At 41.8% G+C, this 15,053-nt stretch overlaps 1 protein-coding gene across 3 annotated transcripts in view; it reads right to left on the bottom strand.

Moving 5' to 3' along the window:
* Positions 1 to 15,053, bottom strand: part of LOC111660580 (speckle-type POZ protein-like) — an 83,957-nt gene that overhangs the window by 61,840 nt on the left and 7,064 nt on the right. For all 3 annotated transcript variants that reach the window (XM_023413929.2, XM_087175979.1, XM_023413927.2), the window contains one exon: positions 87 to 222. The gene's annotated coding sequence lies outside the window, so the exon portion shown is untranslated. The remainder of the gene's footprint in view (positions 1 to 86; positions 223 to 15,053) is intronic.

Here is a 15,053-nt window from a genome sequence, read left to right as displayed (position 1 = left end):
ACAGTATGCTTGCCATTTCCCAATATTAGTACAGACCAATGCCCCCCTCTCCCTACCCCAAGATCCTCACCCTATTTGGTACTCACCTAGATCAAAGTCCCTCGCACATCTGTTCCGCTCGCTGCTGCCATGACTAGCCAGCTGGACTCTGTCCGTCATGTCCCTCTGTCTGTAGGTGTGTCAGTGCTGCGTGTCTATCCCGAGCCTGAGCTCCTTGGCAAGCTGCAAACGCAAACAGCGGAAAGAATCAACAAGACTGTAGTTGTGAGAGCGAGCGTGGGTGTGAGCCAGTGCCTTATCATATTCTTGCAAGAGACTCCTTGTCAAGTTGACTGTTTGTGTGTGCATCTGTTAGGTAGGAGACTTGAATGCAGAATATTTTTTTGAGATTTGAGAGTGTGTGTGAGCTTGCGTGTGTCTGCGTGACAAGATATTACAAAGACACATGTTTTACAAAGACTGTAGTGAGGTTTACACAGCGAGGCGGAACAAAGTGGGACAGCGGCCCTCCTTACGTAATTACACCCAGCATTAAAACACTAATCCAAATACAAACTGTACAGTTGCAAGAAAAGTATGTGAACCCTGTGGAATTAAATGATTTTTTCCATTAACTGGTGATAAAATCTGATCTTTATCTACGTCACAAGTAAAGACTAACACAATAAGCTAATAACACACAATTATAATTTCTTGTGTCTTTATTGAATACAGGCGTTAAACATTCACAGTTCTGGTGGAAAAAGTAAGTGAACCATTGAGTTTGAGGAATTGTAGACCATTTTTCCTACAGAGTTGCTTCAGCTCAGACATATTCTCAGGATGTCTGGTGCGAGCAGCTCTCTTCTGGTCATTCCACAGCATCTCTACTGGATTATGGTCTGGGCTCTGACTGGGCTGCTCCAACAGGTGGATTTTCTATGCTTGAAGTCATTCTGTTGAAGATTTACTTTGATGTTTAGGGTCATTGTCCTGCCTCAGCAGGTGGACAGCCACCCTGACATTATCCTGTAAGATACGTTGATAAACTTGGGAATTCATTTTGCCCTCGATGATGTTGAGCTGTCCAGGTCCAAAGGCAGCAAAGCTCCAAATCATGATGCTCCTCCACCGTAAATCTCCTTTGGGATGATGTCTTCATGCCGGTATGGAGTGCCCTTTTTACACCACACATACTGCTGCATGCACAAACAATTCAACCTTAGTTTCATCAGTCCACAAAACATTTTCCCAGTAGTGTTGTGGAGTGTCAAGCTGCTCTTTGGCAAACAGCGGGTGCAGTGATGTTTTTATTTGATGTTTTACTGGGCTCCTCGCAACCACGCAACCACGCAATCAAGATTTGTGTACGATAGACAGAGATGTTAAGCAGCTGCAATGATTCCTTTAAGGCTTTAGCTGTTACTCTGAGGTTCATTTTTACCTCACTAAACATCTGTATCGTGCCTTTGCAGTTACCTTAACTGGACGCCCTCTTCTGCGGAGAGTAGCCACAGAACTAAATCATTCCATTTATAGTTTGTCTGACTGTGGACTGATGAGTATCTCAACTCTGTGAGTAACTTTGTAATTAACCATTCTTGATCATAAGTGATCTGAGATTTATTGTGAGGCCTGGTTCACACCAGCAGACACTACTTGTGAATAAGAGGAAACTCAAAATGTTTGAATGTTTTTGATTAAGTCAAAGTATCTCTCACCCACACTCCAATCTGGTTTCATTGGTTGGACTCCAAGTTTTCTATCTCCTGACTCCATTGAGCTTTTGTTGATGTCATTAGCTGAGGGGTTCATTTACTTTTTCAAGCCTACCCTGTGAATGTTTGAACGGTTCATTTAATATGGACAAGAACAATGTTATTAGTTAAAACAGCTTTGTCTGTACAGTTTGTTCATAACTGTAACTCATCTGATGATATTTTAAGGCAAATTTATACACACATTCAAGGTTTATTGCGTTCTTAATACTTCTTGAGTATACTCTGACCCATAAATATAGATAAAAATCTTTGTGGATATAATTTTGATGTATGTATTGCATGTTAATGGGATATATAAAGGGCCCACAGAGACCCCAATAACAGTACAACCATCTGACAGAATAGACCCACGGTGGCACTCAACTCCGGCATAGAGGTTTGCTCTGGCTGTCTCATTAAAATCCTCCAACTCTAATTCCCTTTCAAATACCACCTCTATCTAAATAAACATGACCGAATACACTTACTCATACTCCACAGGCCTGCCAACCACAGGCGAGCAGAGAGATTTCACAGAGCCGGCTGGTTGTGTTTGGCCAAGTGTTATTCTAGAAAGGTTTGTGGATGGTAACAAAATGTCTAAAGCTAAACAGCCACACTGATGCTCTCTGGGCTCATACCACAGCCAATCCATAAAGATGCCTGACATTTAAGACATTTAAACAGAAAAAAAAGATGATTGATTCCAGTCAATTTTCTTTTATACCCAGCTCATAAAGTACAAAGCTTTATTAGTTTTAAAACAGCCACGAATGACCTGAAACTATGGCGATAGCTACAGAAATGTGAGTCCCAAGTTTCCTCAGAAGTGAAATAAATTTTGACTCTTAACACTAAAGGCTGACTTACATTTGGCCCAGATATACTGTGCAAAGAATAGGCCATGTTTTACGCTGCGGTTCTTTGTATTCACGACCAGTATGCAAACTGCCTGTGGGCTTTTACCTCAGAGAGAGAAGAGATGATCTACATGAATGAATGAAATATCTTAAGACCCGCATGTTTACACATACATACCAAGGAAATGTCAATCAGATGCAAAATGCAGCAGTTGAGCCCTGAAAGAAATGTCAAAAAGCTAGCCTGACTCTGATGTGTGTATGGGCCCAGCACCGTTTGATCAATAGCTCACCTGAAATGAATATGTGATCATGCGCTCTGTCTCAAAGCGGACATGCACTCCAAACCTGACAAGAAAATAGACGCAACCCAGACAGGCCTCATTTCAACAATCTATTAAATACCAACCTAGTTTGACGAGTGTGGCCTGACCATCCCACCTAACAACTCCTCAGTAAGTCAAATTAACATTTTTGTTGCTTTCCGTTTGTGCAATTTAAAAGGCAAAGTTGAGACTAGGTAACTTCAGTGATCCCTGTTTCTCTTGGTCTTAACATCACTTCTAGTTTTCATCATTACAGATTACAGAACGCAGACTGTAGCTCATTACACCATGGTTACAGAGGATATTGTTTTTTTTTCAGAAGACTTCACAGCTTTGGCAGAGAAACCTCATCACTGCTCGACATTAATAGCTGTCAAGCAAGCTTAAGTTTATAGCTCCTGCAATAAGAAAAGTCAGTGTCAGTGGTGAAGCTAGTGCTGAAACAACTATAGTATTAATTATTTTTATTAATCTCAATTGTTTCAATAATTATTTGCTTCATGTGTTTATAAAGCAGGAGCTCAAATTGGGTCCGACTTCTCAAAAGTGAGTATTTACTGCTTGTTTCTCTTTTATATTATTGTCAACTGATTACCTCTGGTTTTGAAATGAACAAAACAAAAAAGCTTTTTTAAGACGTCACCTTCAAAAAGACTGATTACTTGCAGTAGTAATTTCTCACTTTTATCTTTCTTTTACATTTTATACACTAAATGGTTAATTTACCTATCCAAAAAGTATAATTAATGAAAATAATCATTACCTGCAGCCAAAGTCAGAGATCCACAATTGTGATGAATCAGATCTTTTAGAACAAGTTCTCTCTCAAGTTCACGATCACCACTCTCATAGTGTTGTTTTAGACCAGCTGTTTTCAAAGCTACTCTCATTCTAGAAACCCGCTGTACGTGACATTTTTAGCACCAAATTGCATACAGACAAAGTTAGCTGCTAACAAGTGAACACAGTGGAGCATTTAGCAGCTAAAGAGCCAGATATTTCCTTCAGAGGTTGGTGGGGACCAAACCAGGGCTAAAAGAAAATTGAATATTGGACATGCAGCCACCAGGAGGACAGAGACATGACTCTAATTAATGCTAATATTGCTCTCTGTCTGCTGGATATGTAAATAGGCAACTATTGGCTGACAAGTTTGCCATGACAACATAACAGGTGATATTAAGTTGTTCATGCTGTGTTCACCACTTGTTTCCACTGCCTCCATGTGGGCTGCTATTGCAGAATAATCGCTTCTTTCTGCTCTAATGTTATCATGATAGAATGATCAGCACAGTACTACTCTACTAAACATGGTTGTTGTTTTGCAGTCTATACTTTCTGTGTCCAATATTCACGCTGCTCAGAGGTATGGTACTGCGTTTTGACCACAGGAAATGAGGTATGACCTGGAGTTTGTAACAAGCCCATCAACAGTTTGAATAAGCAGGATGGGACCCGACCTTCATGCCCTTTCTGTCATCTCCGTCCCGAGTCATTTTGCCCTCCTGTGACTCCGCCAGTCTCAAGTGGTCAGTTAAGACGGGGACAGATGACAATAGACAATCTAACCAGTGATACCACCGACGCCTGATGGGTCGACCCCAGCAATGTCTGAGCATCGTGACGCCGGGTGGTTTGACGGTTAAAAAAGAAAAAGAAGGATACTGCTGCCAGACAGGAAGGTGGGAAACTAAAAATACAAGAGCAGGGAAAATAGAATGCAGAAAAATGAAGAGCTGACAAGACACAGAAGGGGGAGAGGCTGGATGAAGGATAGGTCAATGTACAACGGGCTGATGAAATAGAGCGAGAAAGACAGAGGGAGAAAGAAGTGGAACAGCAGCTCAAACAAGAGTCAAGAAACAGAGGAACAAGAAGATGAGACAAATTAAGTAGAGGGCAAGGCAGACAGGGACACAATGAGATGGGGATAGCCCAAAAATGAAAAAAAAACTGTCAGTCCCCATTCTCTCCTTGAAAGAGGAGAGAATTAAGGTGGAAGAAGACAGGCTCGTTCCTCTCTGTCTCGCCACTCCTAAAACCTGCACAGACTTAAAAAGACCAATATGTAGAAAGGAACAAAACGCCAGGGGGGTTACATCAAGCGCTTGACTACGTTCAAAAAGAGCCACAGAGGAAGAATAACTGACACAATTAAGAGCATAACTGTCATCACAGCCAATCAACCCAGTGCTGCCCACACACGGGCACAGAGCAATAGCCCAATCATGACGAGGGATGAAGGGCTGCTAATTCCCCCAAGCAATTCAGCACTGACTGCTAACAGTGAATACCAGATACCTTAAAGGCTTAAAGGCTCGTAGGCTCGACATCATCGTAATGCAACAGAAACAAGAGACACATGTACCAAAATCATTCCATCACAACACGTTCCTGCCTCATTTGCATCCTGAGAGGAAAGCTGACATTTAAATATAATCCTGCTGACATGCAAACTAAGTGCAGCCAATTCCATAACGCACATGCGCATCAGAAAACAGAATGATGTGTGAATCTGAAACCAATCACAGGTGAACACATACTCTCACTCAGTAAAATACAGACCAAATTTAATAATGACTTCTCAAGCTCCTTCACTGTGACATTTCCTCTTCTATTTCTCCATCTTTTACAGCTAACATTCATTTCTCTTTTTCCCCCACTACCGCCTGCCCACCCTCACTCAGTTTTTCATTCTAAATCCACTTCTCTGTCTCCATCTTTTTCCCTCTCCATCCAAAACAACAGCCATTGCAGAAAGAGGGCCATCAATCTTATTCAATGAGACCAGAGTGTGAGAGAGTGCCAAGGCTACAGCAGATTACTATCTCTCCTTACCTCCACTCAACACGGATAACATATAGGAGGAGAGGATGGGCAGACGGAGAGGGAGGGAGGGCGGAGAGCAAGTCAAAGAAACAATCTTAGATAGCAGACGGACGCAATAGATCTTAAAAGCCTAAAACAAACTTCCACCCCTGTCAACAGTGGAGGCTTGTCAAGTAAAGAAGCACAGCAGCTGAATTTAAAATGACTAATCCTAACTGGCAACTTCAAACCTGACCCTTGATTTATTCTTCCACACAAAGTTCTGCTGATGGAAAGATGGGCTACACTTGAGCTCACATCCCCTGAAAGCAGCTGGCTCTGGTGGAGGATTGTAATCAGTCATCAGTCATTATTATACATTTTTTTTTATAATCAACAAATCTATTATTTTTATTAATCTATTGATTGATTTATTCTATCTTTCTATTATTGATCATCTTGATCTGTAAAATATCAAAAAAAAAAATATTGAAAAAGTTCTAGGTGACCAAAAATGTTTTGCTTGATAAAAAACTTAAAGGATTAATCGACTATCAATAATGTTGCTACTTCATTTTTGTATTGTTATCATTGTGTTTGCAGTCCAGTGTTTCTGCTCTTACAGAAACACTGTTGTTGTTGTTGGTGAGGTGTGGTGAAGTATCGCAATGCACCCATCACTTGTGGTTCGTTTCATATGTAATGTAACTACTGTTTCTGCGTTGGCAAGTTTACACACATTAGTCAACTATAACTGATTACACGACCAAATGTTGGAACTTCAGGAACAGTTTCATCATGTCAACAATGTTACCAGCAAGCATTCATTTCCAGCAGTCACTGTGGATGCAGCAGTCCAAGTTTAATAGAGTGACTTTGTCATCTGATTTTTCAAAGGCATCACAAATAACGAAAGTGTCAGAAGAGTGAACGATGAATGAAAGGATGTTTTGCTGCCTTTTACCTTTACTAGTTAACCACTGCTAGGTAGAAAAAAAATCATTTAATTCACTGTGCTGTTCAGAGGCTAACGGCAGCTAACAACAACTTTTAAGGTGGAATGTTTTCTTTGTGTTACTCAATGTATGAACAGGGTAATATGACTGAGAGTAATATGAAAATGAATAGCTTTGAACCAGAACCTACAATATTTGGATAAAGATGCTTGTGAGAAATAAGTTGTGCCAAATTGAGTTGGCTACACCAGTTATTTCAACATGCCAAACTGCATAGACATAAGTATTGGCTCAGCCTCGGTAACAGGAGATACCCAATATTAAAGGACTCGGATCGTGATCAGGGCCAAAAAAACTTGATCAGGACCCTAGTTACAGCATTAATGTTAAAAAGCTACATTTGATATAATCCGCATGTTTGACATTTTAACAGCTGAGCGTCTGTCAGCTCTGGCTAAAAATGAGAAGCTTAAAAAGGGTGAAAAGAGACAGGGGTTTACTGAGAGACTGATGTTAGCATCAGAGCTTAGTGAATCTGGGTGTTTTGTTAAATGGGAACTGGATCCAGAATAGATCCCAACTTTACTGACTGTTTCAGGACGAACATGTATGTGCATGAATGTAAAGGAGATGGGGAACATGATGGAGCAGCTGATGTTTATTTACTTGAAAAAAAGACAACCTAAGCAAACAGTTGGTATAGTGCATATGTGAATGTGTGTGAAAGTGTTATCCTTTACAGCTTCATGATATTTAAAAACTTTCACACTAAAAGTGTGTGAGCACGAGTGTGACGAAGCATTGACACTCACAAAGGTGGAAAAGCCACAGCTGTGACCGTGCGGCCGAGAGGGGTTTTTAACGAGCCGCCTCACTGCCTTGTGTGTTACAGTGGCAATAATCCACACACACACACACACACACACACACACACACACACACACACACACACACACACACACACACACACACCATGTATCACCAGCAAATCCAAGGCCAAGTGTGTAATTCTGAGGAAAGCCCGTGAGAGAAAGAGATGGGATACATGGGAGAGTGTGGAGGAGAGATTTTGCATAGAAAATTCTCCTGTTAGCAGCTAACACAAGTATGGTGGAGCAAAGGCTCTGTGATCTCCTATTACTTATACAACATAGTCTTCTCAAGCAATGTGCATCGTGTTTAATCCAAGGACACAACAAGACAACCAAGCCAGCTCTGACAGCTACTTCCACAATTGAACATGATAGGGCTAATCGCTATGCAGCTTTCTCACTGAGGAGAACCTTCATGGGGGAGTTTTGTCAGGCATAATAAGCTCTCCTTGCATTGTCACAGCTCTGTTGAGGAGGAAGGTTAAACTTAGAGCTGTCCATAAAGCTGTCTGGCTGGGGATCAGTGCAGTGTGGCTTCTGTTGGGCCGCTGGGTGACAAAATGACAAAGAGGAGGAGGTGGAGGAGGAGGCAGCAAAGGGGCTCAGACCGCCCCTAAAGACTTTGACACTAACATAATCACTGATAATTGATTCGGCTGGTGAGGAAGGTGTTACATTAAAGGATGAAAACGACAGTGGTGGTGGCAGCACGGCGCTGAGGTTTAATGGGAGCTGATGGGGCCGACACTGCCTGTCACACGCCATCTAATCACACATGAAGAGAAGATTCTGAAGACGTACACATATCATCAAATCACTATCAGCCCCAGACCCATTCAGCATCCTCTAAGGGGCTTTGATCAGCAGAGGACCAAGAAAAGCGAGGGGGCACACGGGGCCAAGGACAGCAGAGAGACGGAGTGTGAAGACGTAAAGATAGAAGAAGAAGACAGACGTCCTTCACTGTTGCAGGATAGCCCTGAGACATCCGATGGGACAGAAACAGCACGGCTTGAATTTCAGTGCACGAATACTGGTATTCTGCATAATTTCATCAGTTCCAGCAAATCTAACACTTATAATGGGGGAAATCACAAACACATTTACATCAATGTCTAAGAATGTTCAGCCAACATTTGCAGAATGCGGAACGACACACCGGAAGAGCTAAATCAGACGGACAGACTTCCACCCTCATCAACACACTTGGCGAGCTGTCTCTCCTTCTCTCTGCAAGGCTACAAACCCCCTCTGCTGTTGAATTTGAAGATGGACCGATGGCTCAAACTTAAATCTACATCATCTATAATGGAATCTGGTCAGAAAAAAATAGAACCTGAAAGGACCATCGCAAACAGCCATGCCGCTGATGTCAGCGTTAATAACGTTAATCCTCAGGATCCTCAGACAGGTAAAGGTAACGTTACACAGGTGAGGCAGCAGTCCAAAGACAACTTTCAGGATAACTCAAAACATATCCATGGCTCAAACTTAACAACAGTGAAATGAGCTGCTTGATTTGTAAAAAGTACATCGCTGTTCCTTTTACCAGCCAATGTTACAAAACGTCAACTTGAAGTCACCAGTCATTCATAAATTCACAGAGTAACACAAACCTCACCAATATGATGCTCTTTTCAAAGCTTGGCCAAGAGCAGCTTCAGTTTTTTTGTTACAACATGGAAAGACATGAGGCGGAGGAAACAGAGTGCAAGGACAGAACACAGCATGGAGACAAGGTCAAGTCAAGGAGAGCAACAAAATGCAGTCTGAGGTAAGAATAGGACATGAGACATGTAATTCTGACATGTCTGCGAATATTCGCATATGCATTCGCATATTGAGTATAACCTGGGCCATAACCTTGTCCAATACAATAATAATAATTTAGCATGAATTCTACCATTATGTGATTTAATTCAAAATTAAATATACCTTATACTGGGTTCTGAGATGCTCCAGCCTTTGTTTAATTTGGCGAACGCAGTTTTCAGATGCAAAGACTGGACTCAGTGATGCACTGAAATAAATCTGAAATGATTATTATTATTTACATGATGAACAATTGACTAAGTCATTTATCAAGCAATATTGTCAAAGATTACCTAGTCGCATCCTCTTAAATATTCAGATTTGCTGGTTTTCTCTGTTTATATCACTGAATATTGAATATCTTTGGGTTTTGGGCTGTTGACAAAACAAGACAATTGAAAGCGTCTCCTTGGGCTTTAGGAAATTACTGTTTTCTCATATGCAGATTGATTGATAATGAAAATAATCATGGTGAACTAGCAAATGGCAATGAATAAAATCATTAGATGAAAAAACAGAAGCAAAGGAAACAGCCAAGATTCACAAGATTCTTGGAACAACTTACCTGCAAAGCACATTGAAAAACTGTGCACAAGTGTACCTGTGCACCAGACAACTGGTGCTGTTTTAAGGCAATGAGTGGTCAAACCAAATTTTGATTTGATTCAGGTTTTTACATTTTAACTCTTTTAACTTTAACTTTGCATGAAGTAAATGATAAATAAATAATAAATAATAATAATAAAATATTTTCCTGCTATTTTTTTTTTTTTTTAAATCCCCACATTTGTTTTAGTACCTGCTACTTTTGCACATTGTTATATACAGTATACACATATTTTAGTGAAAATGTTGCAGCCTGTACAACATGTTCAGAAGTGAATGTATTTGTTATTATCTGTATATCTGCGTCATGCTTGAAATAATGAAATGGAGAATAGTGTAGCGGAAATCTGAAACAAGTTGTCTTTGAAGTTTATCAAAACCTTTGCAAAGGGACCGCTGCTGTACAGAAACAGAGGGGGTAATATTTTCACACTAGAGCGCTCTCTTCTGACCATGCCCTGCCAAAAAAGAAAAAAAAACTCCATACAAAGTAACAGCTAGGCAGCATCAGGTGCTGTCACATCCTTGGGAAACAGCAGGAGAGTTATCAGGAAGGATGGAGGTAAGTTTCTACTGTAGAGAACATTCAAGTTTTTAAAAGAGTGGTTTACAGAGATATTTCTGAGGGTTAAATGTGAATAATTTCTTACATTAGTACATGAGTACATTAATTGATAAGAATGTAGGCAGGCATATATAAGGATTTGAATGAATAAAAACTACTACTACTACAAAAACATTCAAGTTAATGTTGTCAGTACTGCATTCACTCAGTTACACGTTACATAAACATTTCCATTACAATAGCAGTCAGCAAATACTGCAGTTACAATTCAGCTAATGCCCTTCTCATTAGCTTATAAAGAAATTACTAACATTATCCTACAATAATCGGCCAGCTGTTTATTATTGTCATTGCCATTCTGTGGGAAAACACTTAAAGGTCTACGCTAATAAATCTGAGGTGCTTCTCATTTTCCAGAGGTAATAAATACATTTTAACCTGTATCACCTGTGCTTTCAGCAGATCCCTGTTTCCTAACATGGCATAACATGGAGCGCCAATTCTAGTCACCCGCACAGCTTTGTTATTAACGTGTAATGGAGACACATGAGGTAAGTCTACTAGCGGTGACTGGGGTGTGCCTATCTGCTGAGTGAACTGATGAAGACGGAGGGTTCCCTGTAGCCTTACAGTCAGAGCGCTGATAAATTGGCCAGCCTCCACCCTCTCCCCTACTGCAGAAAGGATGTGTGTGTGCATGAGAATCAGCATGGACGCCTGCTAGACTGGAACTGACAATATTAAGTGGCAGTGCGACCGATTTCATGAACACAGGGAGGCAGAGAGCACCGAGGAGCAGGAAGGCCTCTATTATGTCACAGAATAGCAGACATAAAAGGAGGAAGTCGAACTATGTGTCCTCCTCTGCAGCACCAAAAGACTCACCTTTCCCAAATTAAAGGTTGCCGAGCACAAGCAGCATGAAACAGACAGACAAATACACATTTCCACCTTGTGCCGAAGACATAAACACACATCGGCTCATGTTGAAAATGGCTGGTGGGAGATCAAAGATTTTAGAGAACCAGAGGAGCTCCTTCAGGTAGACTACGGGGGTCGGATATGTTACAGAGGAACAAGGGAGGAAAGAGAGAGGTTGAGAGGGAAAAAAGGCAAATAAGAAGGGGGAAGAGGAGCAGCGAAAGCCGCAGGCTTAAGACAGTGGGGAGAAAAAAGGAAGACTGGGATGATGACGAGTAAGTGAGAAAATGCAAATGAGAGGCTGCTGAGCAAAAGAGGAAAGAGAGGAGAGAGAATGTGAGAGATTACTATAGGAACTGCTGAAAGAGAATCTGAAGAGCAGAACAAAGCTGACAGCGAAAAAAAGTGTGGCGAGAAGGGGGATCGAGAGCACAGGAGGAAATGGCAACACATGAGACACGATGAGCACATATCATGCAGCCTTTCCGTTCTAAAATGAGCCGTGTGCTTTCACATGTCCTTCATAACGTAGTGCTGACGGCTCCAGACATCACAGCACAATATGTTCAAAGAAATAGGAATGCAGGAGCTACATAAAATGAAAAGATGAAGAAAGGTAGCAAGAAAGAGAGTGAGGTATATTAAAAAGAATGGAGATGGTCCCCAGAGAGGTGGCCCATGGCATCTGTTTGTCACGAGCCAAGACCGCAGAGAGGAGGAAGAGGAGGAGGAGGAGGAAGAGGAGTGTAGGCTGCAGCTCCTCTTCTCAGTCTCCTGGCTGTCCTCCACAGAAGCTGGAGGCTAGACTTAAGCACTGCCAGCAGCCACCAGGGAGAGAGGGGAGGCCTTGGGAAAGGGTCATCCACAATCACCAACAAAACAAAACTCAGGGATGCACATCTGCATCATTAGCAGAGGAGCTCAGAGTCTCCTGATGTCTCCTCACTGCAAAACGGATCCCTCAGAAATGTGGCCACCACAGTCCCTGTGCACACAAACACCCTCTACACAATCGCAATACAGCGATGTCAGCCTCCTCTTCATGAATATTCATCTGCCTCATTAGCACTCAAGTGGGGAAACACAGCATATTGCATGAGACTCCCGTTACTTGGAGAGAGAATGAGAGTTGAGAGAGGAGCGGAAAGGCGAAGAAGAGATGGGACACATGGTGACTGTAGAGGAAGCAAAGGGGAAGAGAAACAGAGTAAGAGGCAAAGCCTTCTTTTCATTGCCAGTAAACTTTTTTTTGAGTCTCAAGAGTGTAGAGGGAAAATTTCCCATATTGTTCCGGGAGCTGATACCCTCCTGTCGCTTTTCCTTACGAAACCAGACAAGGGCAGTATGAAAGCAGCGTCAGCAGCAGGGACAGCATAGCGGGAGCACAGACTGGGAATTACAGACCATTTTACCCTGCAAAAGCTCCAGCAATAAAAGCGTAAAAACAGCTGCAATTTCTCTGCTTAATGTCTGGCTGTTCACAATAACTGCTGAACTGTAGGGGATATGTGTGAATACACCTCAACGCAAGCTGGAGCTGTACACATTCATGCAACCCTCACCTTTGTTCAGTAACAAAACACACCGGCACGTACAAACGTACAAAGCCAGACTGCCTAGTACACAGACATTTAGTCTGTCAGTCCACTCAGTCAGACTGTTTCTCTCTGAGCCACTTGCCAACAGGCACATGCGGACAGATACTACCACACATAGAGAGAGGATTATTTTCTCTTTATGTTGTAATGCCAGTGAATCTCTTAACAGGAACTGCCAACAGGGGAAATCTCCCATCCTGCAGCTGTGTCCTCAGAGAGACTCTGGAAACTGTAGAAACAGCAGACTCTATTTCTTTGACTTTTTCTGTGTGGCTTTGGTGACAGAAACAGTTGGCCAGTCAGGGAAGAGGAGATGAGGTAAAGTTGGGCAATGCCACCAGAGTCATTCTGGTCCTTTAAAGGGCACTAGCAAAACCCACAGTTCCATAATTGGACCAGGTCTCAGGATATCAATACTGCTGCTTACATGAGGGGCCTCCACCAAAGCTTTTTCATATTCCAGCTCCTACACATGGTTTCTAACCAAAAAAATCCCTTCAATTTCAGAACAGTATGAACTATCGATTTCACAGCCACGATTCATACTCTTCCTCCGCCTCCATCTGTCCCCTCTCTTGCCAGTCCCCTACCCTTGACACATAACTTCTTTTACACTCTACATTAAAGGGAAACAGGAGTGTTTCTGTTCAGGATGTGGAGTGGTCCTTATCCTTAAACTTCATAAATTGATACCAATCAAACCACTTACAAGTGGCTTCCCATGTCTTTATTTCAACAAGTCCTCCAATCCATACAAGCATGTCGGCTGTTTGTTCCTACCCTCAAATGCGACCCAGGAGTGTTTCCTAATATAGTGCCCCATACTGGTGGCAGGAGCAACAAGTCCTCCAACCCTCTGGTACGACCCATAGGAGTGTCTCCTGAAATAGCACCCCTACAGCGGCATGTGTACCGGACCTCGGTTGTCATGGTTACTGTAATAAACACACAACTGTACCGAGAGCGGTGTACTGAAAGTTCCCGTGCTTACTATAATAACGCTAATGGCTTGGTTATGTTTAGACACAAAAACTACTAAGGGTTAGGAAAAGATCATCATTTGAGTTAAAATAAGTACTTCCTCAACATCAGACGATCTTTGTTGTCATGGCTACAATAAGCTACAGCAATGCCTTCAATGTAATCCTTCAAGTAGCTGACAAATATTCAAAACTGACAGTAGGGGCTATATTTACTACTCTTTTTAGATGCATTTCAAAACTTTCACTGTTGTTTAACATTGTCTATTCTTTCCTTTTACCTGTTTTCAGTTAGCGCTGCATTTCTTGCACTGAAGGCTTAAATAGTTTAAAGTTTGTAATTATTATTTAGAGCTGCAACTAACAAGTTTTGGCTGGACCAAAACAGCGGGACCAGCCCTATAATCTCGAATGTCCCTGACTGACTGACCATATTCCCACCACTGATCAGCCGAGTGCCTTGGAGTTTCTGGCGCAAACAGGTTCTATTAGTGGGGTGTTTACAGCCTGCAGCGTTGCCAACTGAACACATTGTAACTAGATTCAGAGACTTTTTTTTCAAACAGATAAACCTGGTACATGACTGGACCGTGTACAGATGTCAACTGGGAGCTTAAGGTTACACCTCTTATTACGGGCAGTCTACCGAGCTGCTCTGGTTTCCTGGCTGCTTGGGAATTGCTGGGAAGCAGAGGAGCACTTCCAATACACTAAGCTTCGCCTCTATTATGGCAAAGAAACTACTTTCATTACATGTACAATTGTCCATAAAGGAGGCAGATGAATAATTAAACATAAGACACACCAGGAAGAGAGAGGGTGAGAGAGAGAAAGAAATAAGACATCGGTAACTACTAAAGAAATTAGTAGATCTGAATAGCATGTAAACAACAGAAACACCAGCAACTAGAAATCACACAATACGCTTATTACAGCACAGCAACAAAAGCCCTGTTAAGAAATAAAGGGATTCTGCCAACTGAAGTGATAGAGGGCTTTTAATTTGAAAT

The sequence above is a fragment of the Seriola lalandi genome, unplaced genomic scaffold, assembly GCF_002814215.2.
Source record: "Seriola lalandi dorsalis isolate HSWRI2012SDOR001 ecotype SW California unplaced genomic scaffold, Sedor1 jcf7180002054519, whole genome shotgun sequence".
Classification (NCBI taxonomy): domain Eukaryota; kingdom Metazoa; phylum Chordata; class Actinopteri; order Carangiformes; family Carangidae; genus Seriola; species Seriola lalandi.
Note: the sequence above shows the minus strand (reverse complement) of the source record. Positions and strands in the feature narration are given on the sequence as shown.